At 36.8% G+C, this 12,565-nt stretch overlaps 2 long non-coding RNA genes across 2 annotated transcripts in view; one reads left to right on the forward strand and one right to left on the reverse strand.

Moving 5' to 3' along the window:
- LOC140700203 (uncharacterized) overlaps positions 1-12,565 on the forward strand; it is a 211,645-nt gene that overhangs the window by 40,011 nt on the left and 159,069 nt on the right. The gene's annotated exons all lie outside the window — the stretch shown is intronic.
- Positions 1,602-4,683, reverse strand: LOC140700458 (uncharacterized). The gene is made up of 2 exons (XR_012078851.1): positions 4,474-4,683; positions 1,602-2,549 (listed from the first exon to the last, which is right to left on the reverse strand). It is a non-coding gene; the product is annotated as an uncharacterized lncRNA (long non-coding RNA).

Genomic DNA, 12,565 nt, shown 5'->3' on the forward strand with positions numbered 1-12,565 from the left:
CACTCCACTATGTGGCCCCCAAGCATCCTTCTCATTGTCCTCAAAGGTGTCATATCTGTTTGAGGGTCCAAGGACACCACTCAGTGTCAGCATTCCCAAATGTGGACATGAGTTTAACTTTGTAAGGCCCAGGCTCTCTTGAGAATCGATGCGCTGCGTGCCCCAGGGGAGGTTCTTAGCACAGATCAAGTTCAGCCACAGCTTTTACTCTTTGCCACTTGCTCCACAGTGTCACTTTTGAGGGGTTTGAAAAGTCTCATGTTGCTATTATTTACTCCACGTGCATTGTTTATCTCCAGTTTGTCAGTTAGGTCTAGCATGTTCTATGTGTTTAACACAATTTTCCCTCTTATCCCTTAGCCCACAATTTTCAAAGGACATTTTGTGGGTGAGAACATCATCAATGTATTTATCGGTAAAGATGATTCTTTACAACCTCTTTTATTTTGAGGTTTGTCTTCCCCCGTCTCCCCACCCCCAGCAAATCACTGATTCGTTAGCAGGCGTCTTTTCTTTACTAAATATAAAACTAGCCAAAAAAAAAAACCCTCCATGAAAAGATGACTAGCAAATAAATATGCTATAACACTACAAATAAACATGGAAAGTATTCAATCTGCCTTGTAATCAAATAAATGCTTTTTTGAAAATATAAAGAGGTAACTTGCTTGCCTATTATATCAGCAAAAATGGTTTATAAATGGTAATACCTAATACTTGCAACACTGTGGTGAAAATAGTATTCTTTATTCCAGTGAAAATGGTGTATGTAACCTTCGAGAAAATAGCACTACACTATATACGAAGTGCCCTAAAAATGTTCACAACTGGTGATTTAATAGTTCCATGTCTAGGAATCTTTCACAAGAAACTAATATGGAAGGGGAAATTTATATGCACAGATAGGTTACTTTCATTATGATTTATTTAAAAAACTCCAAAACTAAATATTGAACTGTAAGAGAATGACTAAATAAATGTGATGTCTTTAATTGTGGAATACTATGCAGTTGTTAAATATATATAGTTATATACTTAGGAACAAATATTTTAAAAAAAGGAAAGAAGTTTTTGGGAATACCATAATTACAGCTCTATGCAAAGATTAGGATAAAGAAAGTGAGAAGAAAACATTTAGTTATACGTAAAGGCTCATCACTACTTCATTTCCATAAGAAGTTCCACTGGGTGCAAAATAAAGTTATTTTGTGAAATATAGCTTGTCATATTTGTTTATTATGACTCGTCTTTGGGCATTAGTGTCACTCCTTAGAATTGGAAGCAAAGAATTGGTGACTTTCTGCACAGAAATATGGCCATGATCTGGAAGAACCATGGTGTAGTGGCACTAAATAAGTGACTGTGTCAGAAGTTGTACCCCATCCAAATTCTAGATTTTTACTGACATCAGAAGTTTTCACCAAGTAGGGAGATTGCTTTGTTGAAGGAATATGTTGCTTTTGATAGACCAAAGCCTTAAAGCCAGGTAGCAGGGGTTAAAACTCATGTACACGTCTCAGTGTAGCTTTCGTGGAATGGTCATCTGAAATTGGCTTAAAGTAGAGAATCCTTTCAGTAAAAATTTCATCAAACAGGCACTGTCTCTTTGTGTCGACAGAGATGCATGAATGGCAATTTTATTGGCACACACTTTGGAAACTCTAATTAGTGTAAATAAAGCAGAACATATATAAAAGATACATAGCTGGAGATGTTTTCAAAATGATTCCAGTTGCTACCAAACACTTATTTTCAGTTCAGGTTTCACATTGCAAACTTACAAGAAACCCATCTCTTTTTAGGAAAGAGCTTTTGTGACACATTAGAACAACATACGCTCTTGAGGAAAGAAGAAATTGATCACACCAAAACAATAGTTGAGTTATGGTTGTGAATTTGAGGATGAGGATGAAGCATTTTATTTGAATTTTCTAAACTTTCTAAATATTATTTCTCTGGACTAAACATGAAATTAATTCTGGTTGATTCTGAAGAAATTCAAATACCCACTATGCCTTTTAGCTTAAAAAAAAATCAAAGCTTTTTCAAAGTACATAGGGTTGCTATTACTGAGTATAATCCAAAATCTGTGCTATAGATTAAGAAAGCAATTTCTAAAAGCATTTGGTCAAACTTGTTTTGGAAGAAGGCAATACCAAAAGAGTAAATGTATGGCCTTCAAAAGGGATAAATTCATGGATCTGACCGTTTTTGTATGTGTGTTTCAAAAGCAATCATGTTTTCTTATAGGCTTATTTATGCATGTAGCTGTCTGATTTTCTTTTAAAAGACTGTTCTAGTTAACTATTGTTACATAATGCAGCGTGAAATCTTAGTAGCATACAACAGTAAGCACCTAGTTAGCTCATGGATGGAAGTTAGGTGGAGGTCAGCTCATTTGGGCTGGGTTCAGCTGGGCGTCAGCTGTCAGGTTGCAGTGTCTGGGGGTGGTTCTGCTTCTCACTGCAGGTCTTGTTTAGATCGGCTCCACATGTCTCTAATCCTCCCTGGAGCAACCATCTAGCTCCAGTCAGTGGGGCTAGTTCTTCCTATGGCAAGAGCAGAGGAACAAGATGGCAATCAGAAAAATTCACGTCTTGGTTTTGGGCTGTCAATTCCTTCCTCTGCCACTGATGAAAGCAATTCACATAGTAGAGCCCAACATTAAAGGCAGGAAATACATTCTGGCCATGGTGCAGCCGTGGCAAGGGAGGGGTGAAGCATTGGAACCCATCTTTCAGTCTACCACGAAGAAGGTGAAAAGATGAAAGATAGTGTCATGAAGCTTGAAAATGATCTGATGGCAAATTAGGTACCCAAATGGCAGAGGGCGATAATTTGAGAAGAAGCAGTCATTCTGCTGACTCTTTCTGTGTCTGACTGAGAGCCCTAACTTTGCCCATTCTGTTCAATTAAAGAACTCAGGGCAGCAACTTAGGAGAATAGAGTGAATGTCTCATACTGAATCTTTCAGTCATTTTGACCAAAGCGGCAGAAATAGAAGGCTTCTGAATACTGCCCCGAGTAAAACTTTTAGAAAGAAATATTGATTTCTTTTTTCTAGTCTAAAACAAGCCCAGTCTATGCCAGGCTAAGAGTACTTGACGGATCTTGTATGCCAATGTAAGAAATGCAGACAGTTGGCTACTAGCAGATCAGTGCTGGTGAAGGGAAGTGTTTGTGCCCCATAACAAGGGAATATGAACAAAAGGACTTCATTGGTTTTCTCCATCACCTGATTTGACACTGATTTCCAATTTTTAAAAAAGGAGCAAAAATTAGTTGACTCCCCATGGAGTCAAACATGAGAATGGAACAGCTGCTACCACAGCACAGATGGCAATTTTTAGAGGGTTTATGAAGGAGAAAGAGGACCTTTCCTCTCTAAGTGAAACTGCTTGTTTAGGATCTTTTCTCTTCAACATTATACTCTAGTCAAGAAGTTGCTACTATCTCAATTTTTTAAAACTATAGATTTAACAACAAATTAAGTGAAGTATAAAAAAGGAAGTAAATCTCTCTAAGTGCTAGGACATATGTACCTTTAACAGATATAATAAATCTTCTTTTATTCTAAGAAAACTCGGTTTTGAGTTCTGGTTGTGGTGCCAACAGATTCAGTGGCTTCAGGAAGTATTTTAGCTTCTCTTAGCATCATCCCTATCTGGTTCCTTATCTGTAAAGTGAGGCTAGATACAGATGTCAGCTGGGACAGCTGGCTTCCTCCAGGTGGCATGGGGGTCACCAGGGATGTGGAGCTAGTTCTCCATTTTGCAAGTAGAGAAACTTTGAAAAGAAAAACAAGCCCATGTAATAGCATGGTTTAGAAGGCAATTTCTGAAGGCTAGCTGGATGGGAATCCGGCTCTGTCAGTATGACCTTGGGCAAATTGCATTAACCTTCTGAGCTTCAATTTTTGCATCTATTATGTGTGTAAAAATACTGCCTGCTTTGGTGGTTGTTGCATAGTATTCACAAAGTGGTCAACCTAATGGTTTATAGTAAACACTCAGGGAATGTTAGCACACATGTGGCTTCTGACCTAACATCCCCCTTCCTTTTTCTTAAAAGTATGTTATTTTTGTTCATGTGTCCACCCCTCCTCCGTGCAGCCCATGGAGGGGAGTCTAACTGACCTCAGCTTTTGGGGTGGTATGAACCCAGCTTTTATTCCATCAGAATGGCCTGGAGGGCTTGGAGGACTTGTTAAAAAAAAAAACACAGACTGCTGAGCTTCTCCCCTGTAGTTTCGATTCAGTAGGTCTGGGGCAGGGCTGAGAATTTTATTTCTAGCAAGTTCCCAGGTAGTACAGATGTTGCTGGTCTGTTTAACATTTTCTCTGATTGGCAATATACTAACCTCTTTGCACATATCATATTGTTTAAACTTCAAAATTACCCAGTGAACCAAGTGTTCTTGTTATGCCCATTTTGAAGATGAATAAAGAGGCCCAGAAAGGTTAGTTAACTTGCCCAGTATCACGCAGCTACAGATAGAGCAGGATCTGAGTTCCAGGATTTCTGTATCCTAATCCAAAGGCCAAGCCATAATTGCTTCATCACACTGTCAATGGCAGGAATCTTCTTTTCCAGTGAATGCTGTCCAGATGATCTGTAGCAGAGTGTTAGGACACCTGGGAAGCTGGATTAATACTAGAGGTGGTTAACTACTCATGGAGTTGAGAAAAGGGAGGGAAAGAATTTTGATGAAGTGGTTTATGAGGTCATAAATGTTCATAAAGTGGGGGCCAATGAATTATCTCTTTTCCAGAAAAAAGGGTAGCACTCTGTGCTGCTCTTCTCTGCACAGGACCCCTGGACCCCTGTCAAATTCCTGCTCTCTATTCTCCCCTCTCTAAACCCAATTCACTCAGTTACCCTTCCATTCTGCCCACCTGTGTTCACCTCCATTTTACCTTAACTGAACTTAGGTCTTCTCAGATCTTCTCAGTCACATCTTTACAGACAAGTGTTAGCTTACATCTTCAGCGGCTTAGTCTCACCCATTTCAAACATACAAATAAGTACAGAGAATAACTTATCCGGCACCATGGCCCATCACCCAGAATTACCAGAGGTTCACATTTTATATATTCACCTCATCCTGAGGTGAGTGGGGATCATTTCCCATACTTGCTTTTTAAGTTTTACTAACACGGAGGATTGTTTCATGTGTTTAAAAAGTTGAAATTTTATGTAAAAAATTAAAAAGTTTACTTAAATGACAAATCTGTATCTATTGTGCAAATCATTTTGCAATTTTCTTTTTCCCATCAGCATTGTATCAAGATTTAGTTCATTGTAAGAGCTTAAAGTGTTCCATTCTGTGAATAAACCTCATTTTATAGTCTGTTCTGATAAGCACTTTGTTCCGGTTTGCTTCTTTTGAGAAATAGTACTATGCATGTTTTTATACATCTCTCCCTGTATGCATGTGCCAAGTTTCCTTTAGGGTAGAAACCAAAGGTGGGACTTGCCAAGTCAAAAGTGTGTGCATCACTCTCTACTTACTAGGTATTTTGTCTTCCTGTGAGGGCACTTGTGAGTTTCCATTTCCCACACACTTGCCATCAATTTGTGTTAATAGATTAACCATTGAAAAAGTATTTTACTTATATTGTGAAAAAAATAGATCATACTTTCCCCACTAATTTTACAGCCTCTTTAGTCACATACTAATTTCTAGTACATAAGCCCAGTGTGTTTCCAGGCTCCTGCTCTGTTCCAGTTGCACACTCTCTCACCTTATCCTGTGATCTGACTTTATATCTTTTTTTCAAACTGAAGGATAGTTGGTTTACAACGTTGTGTCAGTTTCTGGTGTACAGCATATTTCAGTCATACATATACACACATATATTCATTTTCATAATAAATCTTCATATCTTCTAAAGTGCATTCCCCTTCAAGATTCTGATTTTTCTTCAAAATTGTCCTGGTTCTTCTTTGCCCCTCTGTTGTTCTGTGGGAATTTTAGCATCAGCTTGATGAGATCTACGAAAAACCTTCTAGGAAGATTTGACTGGAATGCATTCGCTTTACAGATTAATTTGGAAAGAATTGTTATCTTTAAAATATTGAGTCTTTCTTATTCATTAATATGCTGCATTTTCCATTTTTTTTAGGTTTTAAAAATTTATATTCTTCAATAAAATTTTACACTGTTTCTATAATATTAATGAATGTCTTTTGTCAGCTATGTTCTTGTGTACCTTATATTTTTGTTGCTACTGTGATTGATGTGATGTTTAAATTGTATTGTTTAATTGGATATTGCTGGTGTATAGAGATGTTATTGATTTTTGTATATTATTTTGTATCCACCAAGCTCTTATTACTTTTAATAGTTTTTTATATAATCTCATAGATTTTTCCATGCAATCGTATCACCTGTGAATAACGACAGTTTTGACTCTTCCTGTTCACTCTTTATCTATTTTTGCTTTGGTTAGTACATTTAGGAAAATGTTGAATACAAGCAATACTAAAGGGCATCCTTATTCCTTAAAATGGAGTGCTTTTAACATTTTACTATTCAGTATGATATTTGTTGAAGTTTTTTGGGTAGATACCCTTTATCAAGTAAAGTTCCCCTCCAGTCCCGGTTGCTAAAAGTTTTCACTTGTGTCGATGTTGAATTTTGTCTGTTCTCTATCTTCATCTTTTGAAATTATTACCTGGGGTTTCTCCTTTTATCTTGTTAGAATTGTGTGATTACTTTCATTGATTTTCTAATACTAAATCATCCTTGCATTCTTGAAATAAGCCTTACTTGGTCATGGAGTATTTATTTTTAAATACTTCACTGCATTTAGTTGCTAATAAATTATTTAAGACTTTTACATCTATGTTCATGAGTGATTCTGACTTGCAGTCTTCGTTTTTTGCATCCTCCTTCTCTGGTTTGGGCACTAAGGTTGCATAGCCTCCTATAATAAGTTAGGGAGCGTTTCCTCTTTCTGTATGCTTGGTAACATTTACATAAGTTAGGAAATATTTGTTCCTTGCAGGTTTGGCATCTACCTGTACAATCATTGTGGCCCTTCTTTTTGCAGGGTAGGGAGGGCATAGGTTTTTAATTGGTGATTCAACTTCTTTAAAAATCATGTCTGTTCAGATTTTCTGTATTTTTTATAAGAGAGTTTGGTAATTCAAAGTTCTTTTTTGAAAAATATATGGCTTTCTAGGTTTCAGGTTTGTTGACATCAAATTATTTAAGCATTCTCTTAAGATGGTTTAAATGTTGAATGTATCTGTAATTATATATATATTTCATGTCTAGTATGGCTAATTTGTACCTGAGTTCTTTTTCTTATTCAGTCTTGCCAAAGGATTGCCTTGTTTATGGTCTTTGCAAAAACCCAGGCTTTGGTTCTGTTGACCTGCTTTGTTTTGTTCTTTGTTTCTATATGATGAATTACTGCCCTTCTAGTTTTTATTTCCTTTCTTCTACTCCTTCACTTGGGTTTACTATTTTTTCATTTTGTATTTTGTTGAACTAGATGCTAATGTCATAATCTTTTGATTTTTCTTCTTATCTAATCTATGTATTTACGGCTACAATTGCCCCTTTGTACTGAATATTGATAGTTGCATACGTCAACTTTGATATGTAGTACTTTTATTGCCATTCAGGTCTGAATAGTGATAATTTTCTTTATGATTTATTTGTGGTCTTATAAATTATTTATGAGATATTTTAGAATTTCCTAAAATGGTTTTAAGTTTTATTTTTATACTATTGATTTCTAATATTATAGTTCTTTGGTCACAAAATGTGGTGTGTATGTTACAGAATGTTTTGAATTTGAATCTTGCTTTGTAGACAAGTAACCAGTCAAATTTTGGTAAATCATTCATGTGTGATTGAAAATAAAATGTATTATTTAATTTTTGGCATAGGATATATATTGCAGTCCATTGGTAAAGTTTATTAACTTTTTATACAGCAGTTAGTGCAAGATGTTAAAATCTTCCCCTAATGATTATGAATTTATTCACTTGTGAGTTTTTCATTTTTGCTTTATGTATTTTGAAGCTATGTTATGAAGTGTATACAGATTCAAGATTTTTATATCTTTTAGAAAAAAATTATTCACTTTATTACTGCATAGTAATATTTTTAATGACATGTTGTCTCCTGTAAATGTATTTTTGCCTAATTTAATATGACTGTGTCAATTTTATTTTCACTAGTATTTGCCCATTGTATAATTTTGCACTTTTTTACTTGTGATCTTTTTGGCATAGTGTTTAGGTGTGCCTCTTGGAAGCAGTATATAATTGGAGACTATATATTTTTAAAAACCATTATATTTTTGTATATTTTTGTCATTATCGGTCTCTATTTCCACCATTTTATTTTGTACTTTATAATTACCACATATTTCTTTGATTCTTCATTCTCTGTCTTGTGTGTGTGTGTATGTGTGTGCTTGTGCCTGTGTTTGATGGTGTCTATTAGATTCATTGAGTGTTCTTTATCCCTGTTGCCTTCGGATATCCCCTTCTACTCCAGACGTTATATACTATTATATCTTTTTAGGTGTTTTCATTCCTTTTTTGCATGCATACTTGCCCTAAAAAGTCTAAATTTAATCAATATCCCTGTTCATTTCATGAAAAAGCAGTAGCTCCTGCTTTTCATGTTTTTATTTTGTAGTATTTAATTCTACCTGTGAAACACACACACATAGGATTAATGAATATTTTTTGGCGTTCTTTTATACAGTTGATGGTTCCCTAGTTTCTTTGATTCTTTGCTCTAATTTTTTTCAACTCCTCACTTAATTTTCTTGTTTATGAGGAACATCCTTGAGTACGTTTTTCAGAGAGGGCCTGTGAATGGTAAGTTCTTTCAATCTCAGTCTTTGTTAATCTGAAACGTATTTATTTTGCTCCCATTATATTGTTTCTAATTGAGTGATAATTAAGCTATAGTAAAAAACACACAATTGAGTTCAATGAGTTTTGATAAACTACCACCAAGACAGGATGTACATTTTCATCACTCCCCAAATTGCTTCTTCCTGTCAGTTCCTGCCCTCCCACTCCATCACAGAGACAACCACTGGTTTTCTGTCATCATTAGATTGGTTTTGTCTCTTCTAGAACTTCATAAAAATAGAATCATGCAGTATATACTTTTGTACTTGGCTTCTTTCACTCATGTTGTTTTTGCAGTTCATCAATGTGTTACGTGTTTAGTACTTACTTTTAAAAAAAAATTGTGAGTAGTATTCCATTATATGAATAGACCACCCATTTGTTTCATATTCCTACTGATAGACAGTGGATTTTCCTACATACCAGTTCTATCCCTAGGCAGGTGTCTGTTGTTCTGGGACCTTAAACTGTCATTCAAGAAGCCAAAACCTATTCTCTGACACTGTCTAATAATAATAAGCTGCTTTACTTCCTGGACTCTGATTCCTCTTTTATCTTTCACATTTCTTACCATTACTTGGGATAAAAACATTAATGCTACTCATCAGTTCTTTCAGTTTTTTGCTTGGTCTTTAAGAAGTATCTCATAATCCAAGACTTTTTAAGATGGTGCGATTTTTTTCCCAAATTATTCAGCAGGAGTTGGAACTGGTTGATGCATGGGATAACTGTTAATGGGATCCTTTATACCTAATAATCAGTCATGACATTTTAAAAGCATTTACCATGTATAACTTATTTAATTAGTACTTAATTTAGATGATATGTAATCCTCACCACAATCCTATGATTATGCCCACTTAACAGATAAAGACACTGAGGTTTAGATAAGCTCAGCCAGGTGACACATCTAGTAAATAGGAAGTCAAGATTTGAATTCAAGTCATCTCTATATCTTGCTTTCTTAAACATTGTTTTACATGGCTGGACAGTAGACTCTATTTTTAGCCTTGTCAGGGCACCTCCATACCTTTTGTCAGGGTAATTACTGAGGGTATCCTTCCTTCTGGGGCCAAGTTACCTGCAGATTATTCTTTCTGTTTCATGATTCATGAGCTGCTATATCTTCTCCAGGAAGTGTGGCTCACTCTCTAGGAGAGTCTCATTTTTGGGCAAAGGTCCTCTGTTCAGAGAACATTTTCCTTCCCTTTTTTCTTAGGAGTAACCAACTTTGCAGTAAACAAGAAGGAAAAACCAGGAGAGAGGAATTCAATCTCTGTTTTTACAGGCAGGCCCAAGTGCTAGTCTCTTGGCTTCTCGAAGACCTTTTGGTTATTTAGGGATTATTTTCACAGTGCAGTTGGGCATTCAGTTAGAGTTTCTAGGATTAATTAAGCAGTGGTAATTAGCTGAGTCTTTGGCCTCTGTGGAGCAGTTTGTAGTTGGTTATTTCCAAGTTATCATGATGATGACTTTAAATCTCTCAAGGAATCTTACACAATTTCTTTCTTATACTTTGAAAGTAGCAGAACTGATTTCCCAGAGAATTTTGGTGCCCTGTTTATGTGAGTAAAGATAATAAGTATAGATGAGGTAGATAAGCGAATTAGCTGCTTGTAATTCAAATTTTCCCAGATTGTCCATGAACTCACGGCATAAGAGGGCGGAAAAAACAGAATACAGTGAATGGAGAAGAAATATGTTGAAATTTGGTTTAGAGAGCAAGTGTGAAATAGAAGGAAAATGCAATTGTTGGAATATTTCAGGTCAAATCCAGTATTGGAGAGAGACTAACCATAGGGAAAACAGTGAAGAGAGGATGGAGAAAGGTGAGGAACAAAGTGTGTGAGAAATTGATTCTGACTCTCAGAAAATGAAGGGTGATAAAACACCCTAAGTTCACATGGAAAGGATGTGGATCAGGAAGACTCAACCTGGTTTGGTGAGTCATGACTCTGAGTGACTAGAGAAGAAGTTAGAAGATGATACCAGAGTTTTGATTTATGCCTACAGAGAACAACTCAGTATTCAAAGCAAAGAGCTAGAAAGAATGAAAAGCCTCAAGGTAGAATTTGGATCTGTTCTCTTGTCCAAACTACTCTTGTTCCATGGAGGCAGGTAAATGGAATCATGCACAGTTTGATCTTATAATACCCATGGGGGACCTCTTACCTTTTTGAAAGCTTAAGGGAAACCCCTGTCTGTATTGAGGCTCAACCATCATAAATATATAATGGTTACAGACACATGTCCAGAGGTGTCTACAAGTTTAGAATCTTCAGGACAGCCCATCAGGCTGGAAATCCAGCAGGAGTTGATTTTGCAGTCTTGAGTCTGAAGGCAATGTGGAGGCAAATTCCTTCCTCTTCAGGGAACCTCAGCCTTTTCCTCCGAAGGCCTTCAACTATTGAATGAGGGCCACCCACATCATGGAGGGCAATTTGATTTACTCAGGGTCTACTGACTTAAATGTCAGTCTAAATAATACTTTCATCTAGACTGGTGTGTGAGCAAACAACTCGGTACCACAGACTAGTCAAGCTGACATGTAAAATTAACCATCACAGGAAGGGAGGAAAGATGCTCTCTCTCACCTTTCTCCTCTTCTTCTTCTCTTCTCCAGCAGCTAAGCAGGATCTGAACCCTTAGTAGTGGTGATGGTGATAGGTCAGGGTTGCCCCAGGGGGTGTTAATGTTCAAGTCTGGGCATTGGTGGCTGCAGCAAAGGAGTAAGACCAGAAACATTAACAGCACAACAGGGAGCCATAGGGAACCCATGATGTTGGGGACAGCATCTCTACGTACCCACTACAGACAAGGGGTGAAACCAGAGCATGGGTGGGTGGGAGGTGGAGGCTGGGCAGAGTTAGAGTTTTAGAAAAAAACTAGGTGGGATCCTCTGAGATGGTGATCTGGGCTTTGATTTTCTCCATGGTGGGCCTGGACTCAGAGACACAGGTCTTGTGGCAGGTCAGAGGATTTTCATAAGGCTTCTGTAAAGTGCTATAATTAAAAGGTTTTTGGAATTATCCATGGGCAATGCATTAATGCCACTCCAGCACCTTGGCCTCCTCACTCAGCTGCGATGTACTGAAACAGAATTCTGAGCCACAACAATGGGATCAACTGATTTTGTTGTTAAGTAGCTTCTAAGAGCATTTTGAAGTCTCAAAAATGCCACCGAGGAAAAGCTCTTCTAATCCCTTTCTCCCCTTTCCAGCTTCCCCCCTCTGTTGGCTGCAGAAATAGATTAACATTTGTTATACCTCCATTGTAAGCAGTCAAGCAAGCAATCGGCATTTTATCTTTGGTATTTGATTGAAGGTAGAGGCATTTTTCATTTATATTTTTGCCTGAAGGGAAAGGGGAAGCAGATAAAAAGAAGAAAAGGCACTGCTATGATGTACTTCTCCTGTATATAAAAGTTGTAATCTAATGTCATTCTCTAGCCCTTTTCAATTCGATGAATATTCCTCTATTATCTGACAAAACACTCAGTGCTGGGATATGGTTACCTGATAGGTAGGGGAACATTGCAGTGGCAATAAAGTTGTGTCAGACAGCCTCTAAAATGGTTATGAATGTATCCTCATGCTTTACTTTTACCTTCAAGAGAATAATTTGGATTTATGCATTTGCTGTTCTAGAATCCACTTTGAAAAAACAATTAAAGAGAGAC

This window comes from Vicugna pacos, chromosome 12, assembly GCF_048564905.1.
Source record: "Vicugna pacos chromosome 12, VicPac4, whole genome shotgun sequence".
Taxonomy (NCBI): domain Eukaryota; kingdom Metazoa; phylum Chordata; class Mammalia; order Artiodactyla; family Camelidae; genus Vicugna; species Vicugna pacos.